Raw genomic sequence first — 17,918 nt, forward strand, 5'->3', positions numbered from 1 at the left:
ATGTGCTATACAGCTGGAGAATCATAAACACACCCATAGCCAAGCAAATGGATCTAATGCTTAATTAACTTTCACTCACCTTCCAAACAATAAGGCCACACTGAAAATACAATCAAATCTATTTAGCCTCAATCTAGAGCCAGTCTATGTAGCAGCTCAGAGTATAGGGAGAGTATTGTTAATTCCTCTCTCTGTCTCTCTGTCTCTCTGTCTCTCTCTCTCTCTCTCATTCTGTGTGTGTGGTTCTGTGTGTGTCTCTGTGTGTATATATATATATATGTATGTACTATACATACATATATATATATATATATATATATACAAATTCAATAAGTTAAAATAAAAAATTAGAAAAATTTTCCCTGACTGAACCTACATATATGTATAAACACATATAGAGGATAGGTAGGTAGATAGCTAGATAGCTAGATAGCTAATTTCTCTCTTATACACAAATACCTATGAGTGGGATAAAGACAAAGAGACAGAGAAACACAGACAGACAGACAACTAAGAAAGTCTGGCACATGAAGATGGACCCTCACCCTTAAGTTGCGTTCCTGGCATGAATGTCATTTGTTTATTATTGCAAACATCCAGTTTTACAGTTTCAGGGCAGAAGGACATTTCCATGTGCGAGAGCAAACATAGTTATAGCTAGTTTTAGCTGCACAGGGCAACCAAACTCCTCAGGCGTCTGGTTTAGAGTTTCTACTCCTGTGATAAAATGTCATTCCCCAAAGCAAAGTGCTTATTTCCTCTTACTACTCTCTGGCTGTCACTGCAGGAAGTCAGGGCAGGAATGGAAGGCAGGGAGTTTTACTGCTTCTGGTGACAGTTTGGGACTACTGAGGTACTAGCCTTGTGGACTAAGCAAGAGCTTGTTGTGGGGCTCCAGTGAGTCAGCTACTGTGGAACTGCCAGGACTGAGTAATACTGGGTTAACTTCTTTGTGATTTGTCTGCTGTTTATTATTTTACAAATTACTTAGCAAATTCTCTCTCTCTCTCTCACACACACACACACACACACACACACACACACACACTACATTTTTTTTTCTAAAATTTACCTGGCTGAACCCCAGAAGAGTTTCCTAGAACAGCAGTGATATAAAGATATTTAAATAAAGAGACTCTGGGTAAGTGTATTATAGAGAAGAAAATGGGCAACATTTCTTCTGAGCTTTCTGAGTGATGACAGGAGATGACTGCCAAGTCACCTCCTAAGCGAGAAGCTGGGGAGAGGAGAGGAGTCTGCAATGTTCAGTGGCTGTTTGGTTCCCAAAGAATATAGCATAACAAGTCTGTATATGGACCTGAGGATACAATCGTGTCCTCCATTGACTGACCATGTGATCTTGGGATGTTATTTGACCACTGTGTCTCTTGGTGTCCATTTTTAAAAGTGATATATAATCTTTCCTTTACCCCTAACATGATACTTAGTGAACTTAACATAGTACTTCGACTGTGGGAAATACCATGTCACTATTGCCTAGCTATGTCTGTCATATACCTGCACACTATTTCTTAGTGACCAACATTATTTGTAAATAATACATTCAACATGACTAAAGTTGCAGAGATCTGTGTCATAAAGTCTTATGGCAGGAATAAGACAGTTCCCAGTTTCTCTTAGATGGTATTTGTTTGTGTGGTGGTTTGAATAATAATGGCCCCTGAGGCTCCTATGTTGCGTGAAATATAAACAATAAAATCCCACGCTATCACCTGTTAGGCACCGGCAGACAGGGCGGCCTGCTCTCAGCCTGGCAGACTCTGACTCAGAGCTCTGAAATGGCTCTCTCCTCCCGGCTCACTAGTTCCCATGACTTGTTGTTGCCACACACACACCCCGTGCTTCCACAGTCCCGTGGCTGGTTGGGGTGCACTTTTGCACGCCATGCTCTACCACTATAGCGCTGTGTGGAGGCAAACAACACACACCCAATCTTAGTTTAGAATCAACAGGTAACACAATCGCTGGGCGTCAAAAGTAACATCCTAATTTTACAAACCGTTCTATGTTAGAAATCCTCCGGTGGCAGATCCACCAGGATCCGCCACTCGAAACAACAGCCTCCAGCGTCCTACATTCTGTCTCGCTCCCTTGCCCTCCGCAGTCCAAAAAGGCCATTCCTGTCTCCTGCCTTCCTCTTCCTGACCCGGAAGTCCCTCCTACTCGCCCAGTGATTGGTTTCCTGTAATGTTTATTTATTAGGGGAAATCCCACCACGTCCCTATATTCAAATGCTTAGTCACTGGTGGGTAGAATGGTTTGAAAGGATTATAAAGTTTAATAGGTTTGATCTCTTTGGAATAGGTGTGGCCTGATTGTAGAAAGTATGTCACTAGGGGTAGAATTTTGGGTTTCAAAAGGCACACGAGACCAAGAGCCACCCCCTTGTCCCCCCTCTCTCTCCCTCTCTTCCTCTCCCCAGACCAGCTGCCGTGCTTCTGCCATGATGATAGTCGACTAGTCTTCTGAAACTGTAGGCGAGCCCCTAACTTAATAGGTCCCCTTCCGTAAGTTACATTCTGCTTCTTCACAGGTAAAGAGCAGTCAGTCAGTCAGTTTCACTTTTCACTCTTGTTGTTTGGTACTGCCACATGTCTTCTGTACCCTAGACTGGCTTCTAACTTACTATGTGATCATGGATAACATTGAATTTCTGACCCACGATCTCAACTCATTGTGTTCTGGGGTTACTGTACCCCAATTCCTGGGTAATAGCAGGACACCCAGGGCTTTTTGCATGCTAAACAAGTATTCTATTAATGCGTTATATCGCGGCTCCATCCCGTTTTTTCTGGTTTCGTTCTCTGCTTTAAAACTTGTACTATTTAGGCTGATTTCTACAATAAGACGTATAACTGCTTCATAATTATAAAGTTGGTTAATAGGTCTGCATGCTAATGGCTCCCTATTCGTTGGAAGGCAGGATATGAAGGTGACTGACACACAAAGTAGCTTATAGTCATTGGAGTCGATTCAGACATGGGGACTGAGAATACTACGGTATAAGCAGAGATGGAATATATACTAATGTACAATAGAAAGACAGACTTTGGTTTAATAACAGCACCACAGATAATACTGATTTTTAATCCCGTCATGACGGTTCCCCCAAAGAGAAGAGCACTTACCCTACTCTGCAAGATGAAAGTGAAGGGCAGTTGTAGGTTTGCAGCCCAGGCTTGAACCTTGTTGGAAATATGCACTTCTGAGTTCTATATCTTTGTCAGACTTTATTGGCTGCTTCTGAATGTGAGTGGTTCTCATTTTAGGGATGTTGAGGAGCAGGCAGAATGTCACAGAAAATTTGCAGGAAAGTTCAGTGATGAGAGATTAGCTTGCATATGAGTTATTAATAGTAACACTATAACAGCATTATCTTCTCCACCCTAAGCTGCTGCTGTCATCACTTCTGTTTGTATGTCACTCCAAGTGACCTCAGCAGTCATATCTGCCATACTCCCTAACTGTCCCAAGTCCTTGAACTAATTTTCATTTCCTCACATGGGGTGGTATTTCTTTTCCCCATGAATTTCCCCAAATGTGTTACCTTGAGATACTCAGGATGCTTCACTTTTGAGTCAATTTTATGTTTTGATTACTTTGAGTGGTGCTAATTTTTTTCAGCCAAACCCCTAAAAATACTGACTTATAAGATATTATTTCGTTGAGTTTTGGACCAGAATCAAAAATAACGGGGAGGGGTAAGAAGGGCAAGTCTCATTTGTTAACAGCCAAGAAGGTTTAATGACATTGAAAATCATGCTAAACTATAAATAAGAGTAAATGATGACGCCTAGGCACAGAAATATTACTCCAGTGCATGCCCAGACCATGCTATCTAAACAGGTTTGGCTATCACTCTATGTTCCGGCTTCTGTCGATGTTAAAGGTCAAGGCTATAGGAACCCATTATCTACTACAGAAAGGAAGAAAAAATTAAATAACAGGCCACTTTTGTTTTAGAGGAAAAAAACCTGTCTTGATACTCTAAGTATCTAATTCCTAGACATTGAAATTAAGGAAAATAGGTTAATACCAAGTAAATATTGGAGTCAGGCAGGAGAGGCCTGATCTATTTCACTAGTCAGAGTGAAGATTCCTATTTGATCCTAGCCAAGAGAGAATGAATCCCAGGTGTTGGTAATTTGTGAGGGTCTCTTCTTTGTATACATTGGGAGAAGAGAGCCAAGTATTTCCCAATTTCAGAGAGGAAAGGGAGAGGAATGAGAAGTGCATGTGTGTCTACGTGTCCCATCATGAAGTAATATGTGCACTTTGAGAAGAATATGAAGCAGTCTCTCATAAACTTAACACAGGGGATCTCTTCATCCTCCCATCTCTTTTAACTTAAGCATGTGTAGGTCTCTGCCAAATATCTGCTTCCAATAGAGGCAGAGGTTTCAGAAAAAATTTAATGAGATAGGAGACATGCTTAATCTCTGTCCCTTAAGATGACCCACTTTATTAAACTCTACATCTCTTCCAGAAGTTCCCACGCCAACCAACCACACCTGTATCCATCAGGAAGTCTCGATCTTACTCTCATTGTCTAATTCAATGTCCATCACCCGTCTCCTGGAGTTTGGAACACCTCCCTGAAGCAGGGTGGTGAGGGCATGACTTCGTTTGAGCATCTCGTCTAAACAGTCCCAGATACATTTACAAGCTCAGACTCTTCTTCTTTTCTTCTTCTTCTTTTAAATTTATCTTCACAAAGAGGGCACACAGGCAATGTTTCATTATTCTGGCTAATGGGAGGGAGGAGTGGAGTGGATGATTTAAAAAAGGAAGTATCCTCCTGATAAACCTGTTAACAGCAGCTCGAGAGTCTTTTATTTGAAGAAATAGAAATAAGGATGTAGCTGGGAGGTATTCTTTGGGGACGGTCTGAGGAATGAGATGAATTCTTAAAATCATTCCTTTCCCCACATTAATATTTGCACTCAAAAAAGGTTCTTTCCATTTATTTATTTGTAGAAATAATACCTACCTGGCAGGAGGTTTCTTGGATTATAAGAGTATATTGCTGTTGTCTGAGAAAGAAAGAGAGTTATAAACAGGAAGGGATGCATTGTGGCTTAGAAAACACCAACAATGATCAGAGGCTAAATGAGTTGAAGGACAGATTCTTTAAGATAAAAGAGAACTGAGTTCACATTTTCAGATCACCCACTTGATAACTGCATGACCTCAACGTTGCTAAGGACCAGAGTCTTGCTTCTTTTATACCAAAGATCAGAATTAGAAATTCCTGCACAAAAGGGGCTGTAGCTAGACAAAATGGGTTGCCATGTTTTGATGGTTAATTTTCATTATCAACTTGACGGAATCTAGAATCATCTGGAGGAAATTGTCATCAGAGGACGACTGTTAGTAGGCACATTCTGTGGGAGATTGTCTCTAGCACACCAAGTGAGGGAGGAACACACAGCTCACTGTGGTCACCTTTCTCTTCCTGGAGAGTGGAAAAGGCCAGCTAAGAGGGTAAGAGGCTACTTCGATCTGCTGTTGTTTGTGGATGGAACATGCCCACCTGCCTTGACTTCCGGCTATGATGGCCTGTGACCTGGAATTGTGAGCTAAAACAAATTCTTTGCGTCTATTGCCTTTTGTCAGAGTATTTTATCATAGCAACAGAAGTGAAACTAGCACACATTTATCACATTTATATGGAGAGTAATTTAACAACTAACATGTTTTTGTTCTACTGTGGGACATAACGCCAGACCTATGAACTCTGTCTCCTTGGGACCTACTATCATCCTGAACTTAGGATAGTTATGTAGTGGATGAGGAAACACTGTCTCCACAGCTCCCATGCCCAAGGAATCAAACTTCTTTTCGTATCCTTGATACCATTCTTGATTTATGGATCCAGTGTAAGCCTATGAATTATCTGTTTCTACTTAAAAACATGTCAGAAACTCAGAAGCTTAAAGCAATATACAATATTCTATATAGTTACTAGGGGGAATTCAGAGTCCATATAAAAGGACTCTGGCGAAGGGCCTTTTGAGGTTGTGTTGGAAGTGGCCATTGGAGCTTCTGTGTGGACTCATGAAAGCTGCCGTGGACCAGACAATGACTGCCATATTTACATGCATTTCTCTTAACCAGAAGCTTCTGTGTGGATGCTAAGTAAAGCATTTCTTCACGGGACACTAGCATTTTCTAAGGGGTGGGGCATAAAACATCTGGAGAGAAAGACTGAAATATGAGCTGAAACAACTACCTTACCTGCTCCAGAAGTGACATAAATGGACTCTAGCATGTAGAATTGACCCCATGGTACATCGCTAGCACCAATGCAAGGAACTGCACAGTAAATAAATGATCATGAAGTAAGGAACCATCAGACACACAAGCACAGTAACTGGATGGGTGGCATCCCCCTCTAGTTATTTTTAACATGCAGTTCATAGTGGGGAAACAATACTCTTTTCTTTCATTCCAGATTTTTAATTAACATTCATATTTAATTTATATTTTATTATAAATTATACTTTTATTACAAGTTTATATAAATTATATATCAAAAATTTATATATAATTTATATATAATATATTGATTTATATATTACATATAATATATTATAAATTATATATGCTTTATATATAAATTTATTATAAAATATATGATTTAATTGTTATTCATAACATTCGTAGCTCCCATATTCATGCAGCTAACTATTAAAACCTCACAGATTATATCAAACCTCAGTTGCCTTAAAATAATAATAATGTTTCCTCACACATCTATTTGAGTCAGGAGGCCTTAGCTTAGCAGGCTGGTTCTACTTGGCGGTGTCTCCTGAGTACACACTCAAAATGCTGCATTTGGCAACTTTTCTATACATAGAGGACTTGTTTCCAGGAAGGTGTGGTGACACTGAGGTATTCTGTTGACTGAGCTGACATCTGTGTAAGTTTCTAAAGTGAGACCAGCCTCATCCAAACACAAGACCTCCAAGCACAAGCACAGGCTTTAATACATGTTCGGATGAAACTATGACCAAGCATTCTCAGTTTTTCACGCCTATAACTGTTTGCCCAACATATGACTCAGTGACAAAGCAAACGCTACTCTTCCTTGTGCAGCTCCAGGAATGAAGTGAAACCAGTTTTCAAGGATAAAGAGCAGATCCATGGACAAAATCAGACTCATTTATCCCGTCAGAAGAAGGGCATGGGCATGATGGACGGTCAAAAGGAATCCAGGTGTGCAGGATGCTAAACTGATCGCATCAATACCTAATATTACTGGAGTCTTGTTGGAAATAATGTCCTTGCGATGTTTAGTTCTGGGGATTTTAGTTTAACACCTAGAAATTTAAGTCAAATAAATTTCCTTTGCAACAGCTTTGATTAGGATATATCTGTTGATCTTCCCTGATCCACAACGTTTTTCTGATTTAGAGCCAGAGAAGAAGAAGAGGAGGGGGGAGAGGAGGAGGAAGAATGAGGAGGAGGAGAAAGAAAAAGAAGAAAAGGAAGAGGAGGAGGGGGAGAAAGAAAAGCAGAGAGAGTTTAAGTCTCATACAGTGAGAACCCTTTATTCATGTGAAAGCACATTTTTATTTTCTTCACAGTGATCATTTGGAACCATAAAGCATGACTGTTTGGAACACAATTTAAGGTATTTTGTAGAAATTTCTTTCTAAAACAAAAAAAAAAAAAGCAACAAAGCCAAACTAAGCATTTTAAATATAATGCAATCTAAGATAAATCTCTACTCAAATTCCACAATAAAAATAAAATCACTACTTCTTTTTTTAAAAAGCTTTTTTTTTTAATTTTTTGGTTGGGGGAGGCTCATTTTGTCACCTAGGCTGGACATAGATCACCACCTTTGCCTTAGATGTCACCTGCAGAAAGTTGTGCTTCCAAGAGTTAACTGTAGATTTCTAATTTTATGTATCTCATAGGATATAAAAATATATAAGGGAAAAGCTTGTGATCACTCGTCAACAAAAATACCATCTCGTGGCCTTGAACTGCCTTAGAATCAATATTTTCGAGTTTTCAAATAGGAAGTGGACTTTGCTCAAACAAGGGTACAACTAGTGTGTGTGTGTGTGTGTGTGTGTGTGTGTGTGTGTGTGTGTATCACAAGGCTCAAGACAGATCGAGGATTATCACAGCCTTGTCACATAACACTGTATTTATTTGCCTAAACAAACCAAGGCTTGCAACTACAGGAGTGTTCACAGCCACATTGTTAGAAAAAAAAATAATTCTCTCTGCCTGGATTAAGAAATGGCTGCAAAGAACGCTATTGGAAGTGAAGAATGGCAGCTAATGGGGCGGACAGAGTGGACTCCGCTCTGCAGAACATGGCCAGCAGGCTTCAGGCACTGCAGCTGGAACGAAATCGCTGGGCCAGCCAGGAGCCCGACAGAGGCACATTCACATCTGAGTTCACTGCTAATGAGCAGAGCATGCTCTGTAGTTCAACAATCACATTATTATCTAAGCATTATATTTGGAACAGAATGCCTGGTATCTTTTTATAGATTTATGTTATTTGCTCCAAGTTCATACTGAGAAATGGAGATTAAGAAGAGAGGGAGGAGAGCCCGACATGGAGTTATCAAAAGGAAACTTTGTACTGAGCGAGGGCATTTGGGATAGATATGATCATTAGCATTTTTATGAGATTTTTAGCTTCCTTTCTGACACTGATAAGAGATCTGTCTTCTCTTAAATGTAATGATCTGTGTATTTGCCCTTATTTGCAAGTTCAGAGTCTCAGGGAAGACAAATCCGAATACTGTCCGGTACTGGGGTTTCCTTGGGGTGCTGGGACGAAAACAAAAAGGCATTCATGCTTAAGTCGGTGACTTCATGCAGAAGGATGCAACATTAGAAACTGAACTATTTTAGGTTTATTTCGTTCTGGGGAAAACCCCCTCTGGTGTTGCTCTGTTTGGGAGTGTGTAGGTGGAAAGGGTTGTGAGCCGTGCAGTCCAGAGCCACCACACTACACAAATCCTTGGGTGACAGTTCTGGATGAAAATGTTTAACACCATCCCCCCAAGTATTGCTTAAACTTCGTACTCCTAAATAAGGAAGGGCGCTTAGTTATAATTTTTGCAACTATTTCATTGTGTAGCCCAAGCTAGCACGGAACTGGTCCTGTCTGTGTTAGCTCAGGGTAGGCTGGAATTTGCCTTCTTCTGGCCTTGGCCTCATTGGATCTGGGATTGTGTTTATGTGCTGCCCCGGTTGGCTGGATTGTAAGACATTTACAATCTTGTCACTGAAATGTAGTATTTAAGAGAACTTAAGGACCTTTAGCCTGAAGTCAGATTCTTCAACCTTTTGACACCTAAACCTACTCTTTGCTAGGTTTGCTGATGGTGGACAATTCAATGTGTGTATACCCCAGGTTTCTGGCATGTTTAATGAGATTATGTGTGTAGAGTAATTGCAGCAGTAGTTAGAGTATTCTACTACTCATTATCACTGATGTCTCTGCGTCTCTACCCACATAGCCTTGTCAAAGTTCTTGAAGGGGCTCGAGACCCCATATGTACAACAATGCCAAGCAACCAGAGCTTCCAGGGACTAAGCCACTACCTAAAGACTATACATGGACTGACCCTGGACTCTGACCTCATAGGTAGCAATGAATATCCTAGTAAGAGCACCAGTGGAAGGGGAAGCCCTGGGTCCTGCTAAGACTGAACCCCCAGTGAACTAGACTGTTGGGGGGAGGGGGACTATGGGGGGAGGGTGGGGAGGGGAACACCAATAAGAAAGGGGAGGGGGGAGGGGGATGTTTGCCCGGAAACTGGGAAAGGGAATAACACTCGAAATGTATATAAGAAATACTCAAGTTAATAATAAAAAAAAAAAATCATAGCGACAAAGCATAGAATGGTGGTCAGGCGGTAAAGAGTAAAACACATATTTGGTTTAAAAAAAAAAAGGGAACAAAAATCAGTAGAAAGCAAATCAGAATGTTGATCTGAAAGATTCATAATTTGCCCCCCCCCTTTCTCAACGACCTGTGCCTCCTGAATTCTTTGTGACTCAACCCTTTTATGACCCCTGTAATCTCTGCTGGCATGCATCTGGTATCCTATGGTAGTTTGAATGTGCGGTGTTCCCTGTAGGCTCGTCAATTTGAACACTTGGTCGCCGCAGGTGGTGCTGTTTGAGGAAGTTGTAAGTAAGACTTGCAGGTGGCAGAGCCTTGATAAGAAGTACACCAACGGGGATGGGCTTTGAGGATTTACCACCCAGACTCAACCCCTGTTTCCACTGCTTCCGGTGCTGATGAAATGTGATCTCTCTGCTTCCGGATCCTCCCACTCTGCCACGCCTCACGCACCACCACGGACTCTCCCACTGGAAGAGAGATCTCAAATAAACTCTTTCTTCTTCAAGTTTCTTTCTGTCGTCGTGTTTTATTACAGCAACCAAATAGTGCGCAATACATCGGCATTTAATAACAGAAGGTCCAGATTAGAAGCATAAGGGAAACCCAACAGAAATGATAACTTAGGAACTCAAAGATTGACTTTACCATGGCACTGATTGAAGGGTTCAGGACTCTACGCTGATGCTTAACGGAACCCTGTCTCCATCCAGGTACTTTTCCGAAATCCCCAGGTACAATTAATAATGGGGTGTATTTCTGCCCCATTAGATCTCTCTGCAAGAGTAAACACAAATATTCGTGGTTTGATTTTTGTTTGTTTGTTTGTTTGATCAATGCAAGGTTGTGAGTAGGATCAAAGCTAATAGATTGACACCAGATATTGTGGTATCTTTTCTGATTCCTTGTGCATAGTGGTTGCCCAGTGGTGTATTGAGAAGCAAACGATAAGGAATGGATTAAAGGGAAATCTGTATTCATTGACATCTCTATATTCTCTCTCTTCCTCATCCTTTAAGTTATCCTCCAAGATTTAAAAGTGGCAGAGTGATGGTATTTTCTCTTTTCGAAGAACAGGTGCTGATTCATGTTGACCCATGATATTTAGATATTAGTGGATTTTACTGAATATGTTGATAAGATGCCTATGTACAAATGTTTGTTTTTTATATACATATACATCTCCCCTTTTTAATTTATTTCATTGCTTTTAATGAGGTTAGGATGGGGAATAAAGTGATATAAGGCAATCTCTCTCAATTTCTCTCTCTCTCTCTCTCTCTCTCTCTCTCTCTCTCTCTCTCTCTCTCTCTCTCTCCCTTCCTCCATTCCCTCCCTCTCTCTCCTTTTTGTTTCCTAAGTACTGACCAAGGGTGTGTTACTATGCAACATGCTATAAAGATAACAACACCCAGCATCTCCTCCTTCGGTGGCCCTCTGCAGCAGTATACTTGTAGGATAAAGCAGAGGTTCTGGAAAATTATAAGAAGAACTGGAGTGCAGAGAGTAAGACCAGTCATGAAAAGGAAGTTTCTGGGTGCTTTAGAGAGAAGGATTTACTGGCAGGATCTGGGGCTTTTCTTCTATGAGAGTCACCTGTTCACCTTTTTGAGATTCTAGCTATGGGTGAAGAAGCCATTTCCTGTAAAACAAAACCAGCCTTTACTACTAGCACAGTAAAGTGTGTTTTAAATGCTAATAAACACATGGTAGCCCACCTTCTAGGTGGCCAACTACTATCTGTGACTCAAGATAGTGAGCTATTGTGTGGACTGGTACCATGTGGACAAGGGGTGAATTTTGTAACCAGAAGGACAAGGCTCAAATGACAAAGTCTGACTTCTGGGTTGTGTCTTGCTGGCAACGGTGACTTCCAGTCTCTCTCTGTCTCTCACTCTTTCTCTTTTGATCCTCCCTGATAGAAACCTGGAAACCAGATGTCTTGCCATGAGGACTCTTGAGCAGCCTTAGAGGCCCACACAGGGAGGAATGGAGGCCTCCTGCCAACCGCTAGTGAGGAAGTGAGATTTCCTGCCAATGGCCCTGTCAGTCGGCCATCCTGGGAGCAGATCTCCTTGCCTGAGGAAGTTGCCAAATGACTGCAGTCTTGGCTCTGGTGTCAGCTGCAGCCTCATGAGAGATGCCATCATACAGACTCCTGGTAAGGATTCTTGACTGCAGAGATTTTTGAGAAAGCATTCGTAATTGTGAACGACACTTTAGTGCTGAGGTTATCCGTTATATTGTGGTAGATCACTGAAGGTACTTGCAAAGACTCACGGGAAATGCGGACAAAGGGAAACATTCAGAATCATTTCCCAAATAAAACTTACACAGAGAAAATAAGATTTATAGGCAAAACCTCTCCTCAAATTATTATTGATATTTACCATTAGCTTTGCAGGTTAGTGAGAAATTCCTAGACTTTTCCATAATTATGGTGTACAGGTAGCCATTAAATGGGGGGGGGGGACTTTTAAGTAGGATACAGTGGCACATGGCCAGTAATTTTAGCACTTGGGAAGTAGAGACAGAAACATCAAGCATTTTCTACACAGTGAGTTAGATGCCAGCCTGTGTTTTGTGAAAAAAAATCTCAAATAAAGTAAGTTTTCATTAGTTTAAAAATACTAGGAACAAGACCAATGGCACAGCAGGTAAGTCCTTTGCTGCTCTTGCGTATGGTGGCTCACAACCACTTCTTAGTCCAGTTCCAGAGGATCCAGCACCCTGATCTGGCTTCTACAGGCATCAATGCACACTATACATTTGTTTTCATTAAATATATGTTTCATCAAGTATATACTATATAATTAGACAGAGTAAAGCTGGTCTTATTTGGTAAATTGCACATTGATATAGTCAAAATCAGGTAAAAGTTTCAATGTCTGAAAAATGAGAGTCTGATTTTGGCTCCAGGTTTAATAAAGTAGGGTATTTTTTTTTTATGTGCAGCTTTTTCTTTATCTGGCTTACAAACAGTCTTAATTACAGAGCCAAATGCCGTTCATTCCGATTCCCTAAGAGAAACTGGGCTGCAGACGGTCTGTGCGAGCCTGCCTGGATGTCAAACTGTTATATGTCACACTGCAAAAAGTAATTAAAATTCTGAAGCAAAATAAATATTAACCATTGGCCAATTTGTATTGTTTGTTTGTTGGTAACTTTATATGTACATACGTATATACATACACATAAATGTATACACATATATAATTGATGTGCCAATATATTGGGAGAGGTAAAAGATAAGTCTGCTGGTGACATTGGCTGCTACGGTAGGTTTCTCAGGAGGCACATAGGCTACCACCGGAGGATGAAATCATTTTAATAAAAGGTAGGGTCAGTTGTTTGAATAATGTTTGTGGTATCCCAAGTGAGATTCAGTGACTTGTAGAACTTTACAGTTTGAAATCACATATAATGACACATACTAATAAATGGAGAAAACGATCCATTTCAGTATTTTGCTTAGGATATAAAAATCTCCCAGTACGTCATCTAAATTTCCCACCATAATTTATTTATCACCATGCTCATGTTGAAAAGTGAAAACTCTTTCCAGGGCTTTGCTTTGTTTCGTGATAGGAACTTGTGTGGGAAGGAGAGGTGTCTCGGCAGTAAAGAGTGGGTGCTGAGGTTTCAAAAGACTAGAGTTCAGTTCCCAGCATGCATTCGAGGAAGCTCACAAATTCCTGTCACTCCAACAAGAATCCGACACCTTCTTATGGCATCTATGGGCCCCGGCACATACTCAGGCGTAGACATATACATGGATATGCAGATGATTAAAGATGAAATAAAAGTTAAGAAAGAAAAGAATGTGCAGACCACATTTTATAGGTATTGTAAGGACTGAGACAAGAAAGAGAAGGCAGCATGGTTCCTGATGTGTAATAAAAGTACACAGTAATTACCACTGTTTCATTCTTTGTTCTCTCTGTCGTGGGTTTGAGGTAAGACACAGAGGGACACTAAGTAGGAATAGAACTGAGGTGAGTTTATGTCTAAAGTCAGCTTGGCAAAGTGTCCCTTGTCCCCCTTTTTTTTTGACCCAAACAGGACCCAACACAGCAATAAACATGTAATATTCTTGCACACTTATCCTGGCATCCGAACCATAGGCAATACTTGCAAAAGCAAATATTACTGTGATACCTGAGGTGTGTCTGAAAACATCCTGCCTTAGCTTGTGGGAGAAAGTTTATAACACAGAAATGCTCACAAAGCAGATAACAGTGAGCCCCAAGGTGTCAAACCTACCATGTCAGGAAGGAGCAGGACTATCTTTCTAAGGTTAATTCAGGGTCTTCATATCTCTGTCAAAATAGTGGCATGTGAGCATTTGGCATAGTTAGGACTCTAAGAATTGCTGAATAGCTCAGAAATCTAACGATGTTACAGGGGTTCCCTGGCATGTGTGCAGGTGTCTAGTGCTGAATTTTAAGCGAGCTGAGAATTTCCAGTCTTGATCTTAATACACAAGGTAGTCAGTCTACTGGGTGCTCCGTTTTCCTGAAAGCTTAATTTCCCTCTCTCCATCTATTAATGTAACTGTTGCTTGTTTAGAATATTTAATTAATGGGTTTTATTTTTAACAATCTGCTAGTGCCCTGGGGCTTTTAAAACAAAAGACATATTTTTTTAAAAATCCAAACAAAGATTAATTAATTAAAATAGTTCTTGAAAATTATTGTCCCAATACTCATTTGGGAATATTATAACAGGCAAAGAAGTAGGCAATAAAACAGTTCTTCGTGTGACTGTGAGACTCCTCTGAGTCCCTCTGTGCCTTGCTGAAGGCAAGCTCTCATTGAAAGACTTACAGATACTTTTTTTTTTCTGATGGAAACTGTTGCAGCTACTCAGAAGGATAGAAAATACTAGAGAAGATGCGAAGGGAGAAAAGATGGAAATTGAAAACGCTCCAAAGAGAAAATAGTTACATTCTTACTGACCAAATCTAGGTTTTATTAGTCCAAGAAGCAAGGCAATGTACAAGTATGAGAAGAAAGTTTTAAAATGTAACAAATTTAAAGAAACTCTATTTTTTCTTACCCAGTTTCTCTTTAGTCTAGCGTCCTTCTGTGTGAGTGAAAACTCTTCCTTCAGACTGTGTTAGTTATCTTCTGCCTCAGACATCTTCATCCCTTGTGTATAAAAAGGCTTGACATCCTGTTTTGTAGCTGAAAATGCAGAGGAAAATGAACTCAGCTTTTATCACTTTCTGTAGAACTTCCTCCTGTCTCATCAGAACTTGGTCCTAGGCAGTGCCCAGGGAACTCCATGACCTTGGACCGGAGTCATGCATGCCACTCACTGTCACTTTTACTATTAAGGGACCACTAATAGGATTCACATTAAAACACATAATTTTCTTTAATCTTGTTATAACGACAAATTGGGAAAGTGTGATGACTTTAATCAATGTATTTTATTGTGGCTCTTAGTGCATAAGTAACGATTCACTGTATAAGCTGACGGGTCCTCTAAGGAGTTTGCTTTCCTCTAATATCAGTTTGGTTGATTGGAGCGGTGAAGAAAATGCCCAGCCTGCCTTGTCAGGTGAAGTCCCTAAGATCATTCACAGATTTTCTTCTCTTTTATATTCTAAACTTTTAAAGGTCAAGGCTTGGCTTACTGATGGTTAGGTTTTTCTATAAACATTTTAGACTAGAAAACTTGAGGCAATTACGGCATTCGCTTTATCTACCACATTGGATGAGATATTTCTTATGAGACCCTCTAAGTCTGTTTCTTGTGAGCAAGGTCTTGTAGGTCTAGTTTGGGCAAGTCCTTCACTTGTCTCAACCTCTGAGTGAGTATTCAAATGATTTTTTATTATGCCAATGAATATGTTCTGTTTAAGTCACTTCCTTGATTTTTCCTTCTCTGAAAGCCACAATCATTGTTCTATTCCAACCTCGCTTTAAGTTTCTGGATTAATTGTTAGTTTACCAGGATTGTATCTTCCCCCTCCTCTGTTGGGTTAACTCTCTTCACAGCACTGATAGTTCTTAAAATACAATGGTCATTTTTATGATTGCACAGGCTACATCCAGGAATATAATCTGAACACCTTAGCAAACGAATGAGCCTCCAGCACACACACCCACTTCTATGGAATATGAAAACAGTAGGAGCTGAAACACAGTGCTTTACTGACGACCACAACCTGTGCACCAGGATTTGGGCATTGCTCCTCCGGAAACACGTTTTCCTGTGAAGTTAGGTTAGGTCAAAGGGCAGGATTCACTAGGGCTTGGCTGCAACTGGAGTGACCAGGAAGGAAAAGTGAGTTTTCCTTCTCATCCCTTTGACATCATTTTTCTCAGCCTATTCAGTGTCCAGCCAAACCCAGATTGTTAGAACCCAGATCTAAACTCCATAGAGAATTCCAAAAGGAAAAGTCCTTGCCTGTTAGCTCTTCCCAGGATACACACGTCGTATTTGTTAAACAGCCAAGGGGTTTTGCAGGGCCTGGCCAGGAATGAGTGTCAGAGGCAGCTGGATAAGGGCATTTATGCTGTGAGATGTGGCAAGCTGGAACCACTAGCATATAAAAACGCATTCATAACTAAACTGAAGGCTAGGGATGCGTGCTTGAAGCAGGTCACAATGTCTGAGGTGAGCTCTGGCCTTCTCTTGCTGAGTTCTTCTACATCACCAGCAGATCCAGGTTTTCCTGTGGCTATAGAAGAAATGGGAGGTCAGTTAGAAATAACTCTAGTTATTTTTTTCCTCTTTGGAATTAGATTCCTTCTGGTTTCATTTTTGAAGGGTGTTTTTGCAGTCTATGGATTTCCTATGCTACTGACTTATTTTTTCCCATTATCACTTTAAGAAAAATGTGACTTCTTGTTTTCTACTCCATGCTGTTCCTTTGGACTCTGTGATGTTTTGAAATGGCTCTATTAGGATCGGTAGCTGCAGTTTTCAGTGTGGTCAGTAATTCTTAGATACCACATTCTCCCTGCCTTCCCCTTCTGGGATTCCACGAGAAGTATTTTGACCATTTTATAGTTGGCCCATGTGCTGTGCCTGACGACAGTGTTGTTACCAGATCCAATGCTTCCATCCACATTCTTTGTCTCACCCTCTGCTCCTGTCCCTCATATTGAGTCAGTGGGTGAAACCCTGCAGTATCTCCATATCTTTGTTTCTCACCAGGTATTTTTTTCCTGAGGACCAGAGGTCACCCTCCGATGTCTTCGTTGGGGACTCTCTACCTTGTTCTTTAACACAATATCTTCTCACTTTAACTGAGAGCTTACTGCCTGGCCATCTAGGTGATGAAGGAGGCCCCAGGAACCCACCCTTTTCCCCCACCCTGATAGTAAGATTACAAGGTCTACTAACCTTTGGCTTTATAATGTTGGTTCTGTGGGACAAACTTGGGCCTTTGCGTTATGCTTTAACCACATCATCAACTGGTCTGACTCATTTGGCCTATTTTAACAAGTGGGAAGCCATGCTATCACAAATGTCTAGAGCTATATTTTAATTCCTTAGGACCTCACATATAATGTTCACATTTTATGGTAAATTTTAGATTTTTTTTATTATAGAAAATTTCATGTCCTTATTGGATAATTCTAATATTAAAACCATCTGTAGGACTGCTTCTCTAAACTGGATCCGCTCTCATTTCACAGAGTTCATTCTTCTCCATCAGTTTCACTCTTTGATTTAACATATAAATGTTTTTCTTGAAAACAATAGAAGAATAGATAGAATTCCGTGCCAGACATGGGCATGGTCCTTTTTGTTCTATTGAGATCCTTCTTTTCGGCCTACTGTCAACCTCTGTGCACCTGACGTGGAGGCAAGCTTTTGTGCATCTAGAGTCTGACTAAGTTCAACTCTGTGTTTTCCAACCTCTTGTGGATGTGACCTGGACCTTCTCATGCAACAGTGTGGGAGCTCAGAACATCTGTAATTTTTGTTTGAGATTCTTTTATATTTTGGCTTCATCATTAGAACATTTGTTACCTGCCTGGTTACTTTCTAGAGT

At 40.6% G+C, this 17,918-nt stretch overlaps 1 long non-coding RNA gene across 1 annotated transcript; it reads right to left on the reverse strand.

The window, feature by feature from the left end:
* Positions 1–7,550: 7,550 nt before the first annotated feature.
* On the reverse strand, positions 7,551–16,595 carry LOC134486002 (uncharacterized). The gene is made up of 4 exons (XR_015672650.1): positions 16,322–16,595; positions 14,963–15,090; positions 10,553–10,681; positions 7,551–10,374 (listed from the first exon to the last, which is right to left on the reverse strand). It is a non-coding gene; the product is annotated as an uncharacterized LOC134486002 (long non-coding RNA).
* Between the last annotated feature and the right edge of the window lie 1,323 nt (positions 16,596–17,918).

This window comes from Rattus norvegicus, chromosome 2 (assembly GCF_021556685.1).
Source record: "Rattus norvegicus strain SHRSP/BbbUtx chromosome 2, alternate assembly SHRSP_T2T, whole genome shotgun sequence".
In the NCBI taxonomy this organism is placed as follows: Eukaryota; Metazoa; Chordata; class Mammalia; order Rodentia; family Muridae; genus Rattus; species Rattus norvegicus.